The sequence below is a fragment of the Microtus ochrogaster genome, unplaced genomic scaffold (genome assembly GCF_000317375.1).
Source record: "Microtus ochrogaster isolate Prairie Vole_2 unplaced genomic scaffold, MicOch1.0 UNK3, whole genome shotgun sequence".
NCBI lineage: Eukaryota > Metazoa > Chordata > Mammalia > Rodentia > Cricetidae > Microtus > Microtus ochrogaster.
In genome coordinates, this window is record NW_004949101.1 from 16,187,528 (window position 1) to 16,195,169 (window position 7,642).

Consider the following 7,642-nt stretch of genomic DNA (forward strand, 5'->3'; position numbering starts at 1 on the left):
TGTGGTATGTGTGTGTAGTATGTGTGATGTGTGTGCTGTGTGGTGTGTGTGTGTGTGTGTGTGTGTGTGTGTGTGTGTGTGTGTGTGTTCAGAAGATAACTTTACGGAGTTAGTTCTCTCCTTCCATTTCTCACATGGGTTTCAGGAATCAAACTCAGGTCCCGAGGCTCATGCAACACATTTTCCCACGGAACCATTGTGATATCCATTAGTTCCTGCGAATGGATCAGATCCGTCCTCCTCATCTTTTGAGCCAAGCCAAAGAGATCATGGGTCACTGGCCAGCTCACAGATTGGCTGATTTGGGGTCAAATCTAACAGCAGGTGAGGCAGATGGGAGAAGAATGGTCACAGAGAACAAATACCATCTGCGCCCCAGCGTGGGAGAAGGGCGGTGCTCAGAAAGTAGGAGGAGAGGGCGGATAATATTGGTAATATTGACATCTCTTAGCACACTGGATCACCTAAGGAGATGGTAAGCATTTAAGACACTGGTCTCTACCTGAGTAATACAAGACATTATTTTTCTCACCTGACAAGTGTAGATGGATGTTTCCTGAACTGATCGCCCAGTCCCAGAGAGTAAATATGAATTATAAATGCTCAGCCGATGGCTCAGGCTTGTTACTAGCTAACTCTTACACTTAACTCATATTTCTATTTATGCTTTGCCATGTGGCTCATGGCTTGCTACCTCATTTTTTACACATCTTGCTTGATCAGTGGCTGGCTGGTGTCTCCTCTGACTTTGCACTTCTTCCCATCATTCCAGTTTGGTTGTCCCTCTTATAATTTCTGCCTGGCTACAAGCCAATCAGTGTTTCAGTAAACCAAGTTGAGTGACAAATCTTTACAGTGTACAGCAGATAGAGGGTAAATGGGTTGCTAGAACTCCCAAGCTTGTACTGTCTACTTCACGGTCTTCGCTGAGGGTTTGTCCTCTTCGCTGCCCCGTGACTGGCAAGCATCTTGTTCAAGGTTGAGAACAAGAGCTCCTGCCTCCAGTCTTCCAGCATTAACTGGCCCAGAACCACACCTCCCCTGAGATCTCACACATGCCCTTAGTGACCAGACTCTGGCATGAAAAACTGCAAAAGTAGGTGGGATGAGTTTAGGAAGGGAGCCCCAAAATTCTGCCAGCCAAATTCAGCCTTCCACCTTATTTGGTACTGCTATCTTAGTCGGGGTTTCTATTGCCAAGAGCTCATGGCCACAGCAACTCTTAGAAAGGAAAACATTTAACTGGGGCTGGCTTACAGTTCAGAGGTTTAGTCCATTATCATCATGGCGAGAACCATGGTAGCACACGGGTAGACATGGTGCTGGAGAGGTAGCTGAGAGTTCTACATCTGGCTAGAGCTTCTAAAACCTCAAGGCCCATTCCTAGTGACACACTTCCTCCAAAAAGGCCACACTCCAACAAGGCCACACCTCCTAATAGTGCTACTCCCTATGAACCTATGGGGGTCACTTTCTACCACACACCCACAAACTAAAAATGGGGGAAGTCAAAATAATTTTTTATGGAAATGTGTGAACATTACCATCTAATATCTTCAATTTTGCCTCTTGATTCACAAAACCTAAATTTATTCCCTTGACCTTTACAGGAAAAGCCTACTGATTTAGCCTGAGGAGAGCATAAGGGAATCATTGATTGCTTCCTGGTAGAACGACCTGGACCAGAACAGGGTCTGGCAAGCAGGTCTGGTGACCTGGGCTGTCACAGTTCACCACGCTCACTGGGAAGTGACATTTGTAAGCTCCAATCTTTGGAGACTATCTCACAACCCAGTGTCCTAACAACTGTCAGTGAACCTGACAGGAAGCCTAAACGTTGCCTGAAAGCAACTTAGTAAACCTGAAGGCGGAGACTAAGGTTCTGGACCCTGACCAGTGAGCTACCTCCTAATATATCCTGCCTGCTTCCATGCTACATTCCTCTCCATCTTCCTTGATGCATCCCTATCTGTCTTCCATAATGCATCCTTCTCCACCCCTCTCCAGTCTGAAGATGATAAGTCCTTTCTAAGACTGATTTGTGTTTTCTTCCCAACTCTTTCCTCTTGTTCTGTGTCTTTAAGCTCAATGTGTTGATGTCCATTTCAGAGTGGAATGCCCCAAAGACAAGACATTCTATTTCTAAGATCTCAGGGAACATCTCATGGTCACCCTGGTGGACAAGATTCTGTTTTTTGTGAATTCTACCCACACAGGGGGGATCTAGGTGCCCCCTGACACCCTAACTGGCCAGCATTTTCTAGCCAGCAGCAAACACCTAGATAAGGTCACTGAATAATTCACGCATTTGATATTTACTGAGCGCCTACCACGTAGGTGAGAATAACACAGTTTACAAATGGCTGAAGAGTGGCTCAGCTCAGCAGTTAAGAGCACTGGCTGCTCTTCCAGAGGTCTTGAGTTCAATTCCCAGCCACCACATGGTGGCTCACAGCCATCTACAATGGGATCTGCTGCCCTCTTCTGGCCTGCAGATACAGCACTCATCCATGAAATAAATCAAAAAAAATTTTTTAAGCTATTTACAAGAAGAAAATAAAAGCAAAAACTTCAGCCTCCATGAATTCTTGTTCTACAGCATATAGGGGATATGTAATGAACTAAACCAAACCTATGGTAGGTTGCATAGAAATAGGCAAAGAGAACATAACAGGAAAAGGTAGGGATGGGGCCTACACCCTAGAACATGGAGAAGTTCTCAGCAGATGGCAATGTGCAGGAAAAGGCCTAGAGACATCCAGGAAGTGAACCAAGGGAGTCACTGAAAAGAGGCACCAGCAGGCAGAGGAGACAGACGGTGGCAAAAAGTCATGACTTGCTAGGATGCCTGGCATGTCCAGAGATCACCAAGGATGCCATATCCTGTGGCATCTGTAACAGTCAAGAAATGAGGATGGCTCTACCGGGCAGTTCAGGCACAAGGCATGAAGGGGTGGCTCTGAGGGTGTTCCAGAGATGAGGCCCACTTTCCAGGGGCCACACATGCCCACAGCTACCTCCTCAGCCACCTCCCCAGCCCTACCAGAAGCCCTTTAATCCCTTGGGGAAGTTTTTTGTTTGATTTAGTTTTCATCAAAGACAACATTTCCAACTTAAAGTAGCATCCTGTGAAGTGCTTTCTAAGACCCTTCCCTCTGAACTGGGCTGAACCTCTGAACTGTAGGTGAGTCACCCCAATTAAATAATGTCATCCTTTATAAGAGTTGTTGTGGTCGTGGTGTCTCTTCACAACAATTGAAACCCTAACTAAGACAGGGATTGGGTATTGCTGTGATAGAATGAATGGACTATTTTTTTTTTTTTGGAGGAATCCGGACTTCGGTACTTTGGGTTAGGAAAGCAGTAGATGCTTTAAGCACTGCTTAATGGGCCATACTAATAGGAGCATGGAAGACAGTGGTGCTGAGTGTGATTTGATGAACTGTGAGGGCCTAGCTCAGTAAGTTTCAGAGGAGAAAAATGTTAGTATTGTCTAGAGGTCATTATTGTGAGTTTTTGGTGAAGAATGTGGCTGCTTTTGCTCTTTTCTGAACAGTCTACCTGAGCTTAAAGTGAAGAGTTTTAGATTAATTCCATTGGCAGAGGAAATCTCAAAACAGCCTCGTATAGACTCTGCCCTGTGGTTATTAGTGGCCACTCTTACAAAGATTTACAATGAGAAGGAGCAAGCTGAGCAATGAAAAATACAAAATGTACAATTGAGGAGAAAAAGGGGCACCAGGAAGTGGAATGGAGCTAAGTCCTGAGTTAAGGACATAAACAGATTAAGAAATGGAATAAAGGGAGTGGTGACTTCAGGGCGAGATCCCACCCAGCTAAGCTTCCAACCTGAAAAGGAATTTAAAAAAAAATTAAAAGCAGGGTGTGATGATGCACACCTTTAATCCCAGCACTGGGAAGGCAGAGGCAGGTGGATCTCTGAGTCTGAGGCCAGCCTGGTCTACAGATTCAATTTCAGGACAGCCAAGCTTAGGCAATGAAGGAAACCATCAAAAATAGACAGTTGGTTAAGATGCAATTGAACAAGGGGCCATGTTCCAGTCCCAGTAAGCAGCAGAACTTGGCCACATAGTTCTGGAGTTAAGGATAGAAGTAAGGGGCTATGGAATTTGCTTCCATGACTAAGGAAAGCTGCTGAGGCCAGGCATGTGTCTGGGGTGTCCCTGAATGGAAGCCTAGAAGCTGTGAAGGTGAAGCCTGTATTGCTTTGGAGACCCCAAGATGTTGGAGATGCCAGAGCCATGGATACCCGACAAGGGGAGATGCTAACAGGAAGTAGAACCAGCCCAAGAGAAAGAAGTATGCTACAGTCAACAAAGCTGAAAGGAGTTGAAGATCTGAAGAGCATTTTGCCATCGGACATGGAAGTGCAAGTTTGGAGTTTGCCCAACCAGTTTTCAGTCTTGCTTCCAAAATGTATGGAAGGGAGCATAGTGAATAAATACTGTACATGTATATGTGACAGTATATGATGGAGGCATGCGATAGGGTCTTTTATTTTAATTTTATAGGGGATTACAGTTAAGAGATTTCATGAATCTCAGAAGAGACTTTGAACTTAGGATTTTAAAGCATGGTTGAGACTGTAATAGACTATGGGGACTTTGAAATTGGACTAGATGCATTTTGACTTGTGATATTGTTATAAGCTTATGGGGGCCAAAGAGTGGAACGTGGTAGTCTGAATGCAACTGGCCCCCATAAGCTCAAAGGGAGTGGCACTATTAGGAGGTTTGCTTTGTTGGAGTAGGTATGACCTTGTTGGAGGAAGTGCGTCACTGTAAGGGTGGTCTCATATATGCTCAAGCCACACCCATTCTTTCAGACCACTTCCTGTTTCCCAAGGGTCAAGACAGAAGAACCCTCAGTTTCTTCTCCAGCACCATGTCTGCCTGCTGTCATGTCCCATGATGATAACGGACTCTGAACTGTACATGTCCCACCATGATGATAATGGACTCTAAACTGTGAGCCATTTAAAGTTTTCCTTTCTAAGAGTTGCTGTGGTCATGACATCACCTAAGGAAAATGAGTGCATGCAAACGTGTACGGATGAGAGGTGGGGGAAAGGTGACTCGGGAGGTAAAGAGCACTGGCTACTCTTTCAAAGGACTGAGCTTCTGTCCCCAGCACCCATATGACAGCTCACAATCATCTGTACATTCCAGTTCCAGGGAATCTGACACTCTTTTCTGTCTCTGCAGGTAGCAGACTTGGTGTACACACATACGTGCAGGCAAAACACCCACACACCTGAAACAATCTTTTCAGTATACAAACCACAGGCACACACAGTAGCTGACTATAATGCTCTTATAATTTACTTAAGAAGCCAAGCTCAAAAAAAAAAAATACATACTATTGTTCCAAATATGGAAATTTCAAGACCAGCAAAAAATAAAAACCATAGTCTGGTCCTTTGGGGAAGAGAGAGATGCTTGTGTTTGAGAAGTCAAGTGAGTGTTTACAACACTCGCAAGCTGGAGCCTCATGTCCTCAAAACTGAGGTACTGGGATGTTGTTGCTAAAACCCTTTCCCTGGGAAGATGTAAATAGCGTTCTCCATCTAACCAGTTCTACTCTGGGGAACCACTGAGTTCATTAGGTTTACAGAGCAATGGTAATGGTCTGGTGTGTGGAGGACCTGAAAACTGTCACCCCAAAGGGCTGCATCCAGACTGGATGATGGCTTCCTCATGACTGCATAGATCAAGTTCCCTTCTTCTCCATCTATTTCCATTTACTTCCTGAGAGCTTCCCCCTGACTCCAGCCACGAGGATTAGGGCAGAATTTCCTACCATTGGTTGGGGGAAGCAGCAGGATGCTTAGGGTGATCAGTTTGGCTCAACAGAGAGTCCTGTATATCAGAAGCAGAACCTAGTGGGCCAGGGGATGGTTGTTATAAAGCAAGGCCACCTCTCATGAGCTTCTTCTCTCACACGCCTGCCTCCCCTTCAAACTTCTACCATGAGCTGAAGTGGCACGAGGTGGCATCAGAGTCTGGAGTGACATGAAGTGGCACCAGAGCCTGAACAGATCCTGGCACCTGGTCTGTCTTCTCAGCCTTGAGAACTGTGCACCAAAACACACTCCTATCCTTATAAACAACCCAGTTTATGGGACTCTGTTATGGAAGTTCATGAAATAGGCTTTAGCAGTTGTCTAGGTAAAATTAACTGTCAACGGGACACATCCCCTGGGGTGGGACAGGGGGAGTCTCATTGAATTGTCTAACAGATTGATCATGGGGATGTCTGCAGAGGAGTGTCCTGATAGACTTTAATTAACCGATTGATATAATTGATGCACCGTGGGCAGCACCATCCCTAGGCAGGTGGTCCTTGGCTATATAAGCAGATCCGCACAAGCCTGTGAGGAGGCCAGCGAGAGAGCCAGAAAGCAGCTTTCCTCCGTCCTTTCTGCTTTGGGTCCCGCCCTGACTTCCTTTAATGAGGAACTGGGATCTGAGAGTGTGAGTCAAACGAACCTCCACCAGCCCTGCCCCACGAAGCCGCTGTGCTGGAGCCACAGAGTGGAACTAGAGCCGTGCTGGGCCGGTTTTAGCTGGTTACCTGAATGGCGTGCAACACTGTGCACCCCCATAGCCTGTTCATCACATTTGTATTCTGAGTGATTTCTATAAAACATGTATACTTTGGACTGGCTCCTAACTTGGGTCCAGTGATGTCGAATACCCTACACAAAGTGGGTCTCCTACTTACAGACAGGCACCAAGGGACAAATAAAACTAAAAATTTTTTTAATGGACTTTTTAAATGAAATGAGCAAAATTAAAACTAAGATGCCATGTGTCTTGAGAATGGCAGCCCTTTGGTCTGATTAGGATATAAAATGGTCCCCCAAAGGCGCAAGACCTCTCTGACTCTCTCTCTCTTTTCCTCTTTTCTCCCCTCCTCCCTCCCTTTCTTTTTCAGATACTTCCTGCCATAATGCTTCACCACAGGCCCCAATGTGTCCACAGGGCCCTGAGCGGAAGCATTCTAGACTGGGACCCAAGATAAACCTTTCCTGTTTATGAGCTGACCAGATTATTTTGTCACAGTAGTGGAGAGTTGACTAACACATCGTTGGGAGGGTTAATGACTGGGAGAGGCACAAAAAACACTTTTGTTTCTTGATGTTACACAATGAGGTTCAAATTTTTAAAGCACAGCACTCGTGATCTGTGTATTGTAGTGCAATCTGTAGAGGTAGAATAAGGTAGAAAAAGACCCGTGATTAGATTGGCTTATCTGGTCATTTACTTAAAGCACTGTTTGTACTGCCTAAGCCAAGCATGACTTCACTTGCTACCTAGAACAGAGTGACCTGGAGGAATAGCTGAAACAATGGCTCATTGCCCTTAACAACCTGCCCACCGCCTCCTCCTAAGTCTATGAAATCTTGCTTGCTTGCCAGCGCCACCTTGTGGTTTTAGAGTATAAAATGAGACTACAAACTAGATCCGGCATCAAAGCCCAGTGACATCTCACTCCCACCCATTGTTGTCATAGTGCAGAAAGACTCCTGAAACAGTTCGAATGAGAATGCCCCCTAAAAGGCTCAGATGTTTGAACACTAGGTGGCGCTGTTTGGGGAGATTTCAGATGTTGGCCTCAT